Raw genomic sequence first — 1,086 nt, 5'->3', positions numbered from 1 at the left:
GAGGTAGACATTTTCTTTTTCTTTCTTTCTTTCTTTTTTTTTTTTTTTTTTAGGAAGGGGGAGATTATTTTCTTACATTTTAAAGTTATAGTCCATCACTGTGGGAGGGTCACAGTGGCAGGAGCTTGAGTCAGCTGGCCAAATCAAACCATGGAAGGAAACAGAGCGAAGTTCTAGTGATATGCTTTCACTTTTCATAGGGATCAGTTCATTTAAAATATGTCCAGAGACGCTAATGTGAATTTTTAAGCTCTAATCCTGAAGAAATCCACTTAAAATTCTTTACTTTGGATAGTTATTTTCCCATACAGTGTTTCTATTGGAATGCAAGAGCTTGGTTTGTGATGGGGAAAAAATAAACTTCCTGTACAAGCTCCCAAAGGCTTAATGACATCAAGGAGTGGCATGAGACTCAAGCTGGATGAATACTAATGCACTCTGAAAGGTTTTGGATGAGCTTAGAGGATTCCCCAAACCAAGTCCTTCTATGCAGTTGCTGTCTTCATGCAGGACATGATTAGACACTGTGTGGAAAGCAAATGAGAACCGAATAATTATTGTATTATACTGGATAGTGTCTTGCAGCTCATTCAATAATTTTTCACAGTCTACTTTCAAAAGGAAACATGGAATACCTCACGAATTTTCATGTCATTTTTGTGCAGGGGCCATGCTAATCTCCGTATTGTTCCAATTTTAGTATATGTTCTACAGAAGTGAGTACACAAGACTCACTTTATACCTACTGTTACAATGACCCTATGAAGAAAACTGCGACATAGAGGATCAGAGAATTGAAGAAGACTAACAAGAAACATTATTAAAGTGAGATAAGATAGAGCCAGAAGCCAATTCTTTGACTCTGTAAGCTGTGGTCTATGCCAATGAGCAGTGGGGGTAAGCAGGCCCAGCATCTAAGCTAAATGGTACTGAAGCTATTTTTTGACCCATACCCTTGAATCTTTTAACGAAGTGTGTTCCTTTCTTGCAATATACCATGAAAGTGAATTGCTGCTCATATTTCTGATATCATTCAGGGTCAAAAGCAAAACTACTTTTTGGAAAAGGTTTTAACAGGATTGTTTT

General features: G+C 37.4%; 1 non-coding gene across 1 annotated transcript; it reads right to left on the bottom strand.

Moving 5' to 3' along the window:
* Positions 1-620: 620 nt before the first annotated feature.
* LOC127216737 (U6 spliceosomal RNA) lies at positions 621-724 on the bottom strand. Its single transcript, XR_007834042.1, has one exon. It is a non-coding gene; the product is annotated as a U6 spliceosomal RNA (small nuclear RNA).
* Between the last annotated feature and the right edge of the window lie 362 nt (positions 725-1,086).

Source organism: Phodopus roborovskii, unplaced genomic scaffold (genome assembly GCF_943737965.1).
Source record: "Phodopus roborovskii unplaced genomic scaffold, PHOROB, whole genome shotgun sequence".
NCBI classification, from domain to species: domain Eukaryota; kingdom Metazoa; phylum Chordata; class Mammalia; order Rodentia; family Cricetidae; genus Phodopus; species Phodopus roborovskii.
Note: the sequence above shows the minus strand (reverse complement) of the source record. Positions and strands in the feature narration are given on the sequence as shown.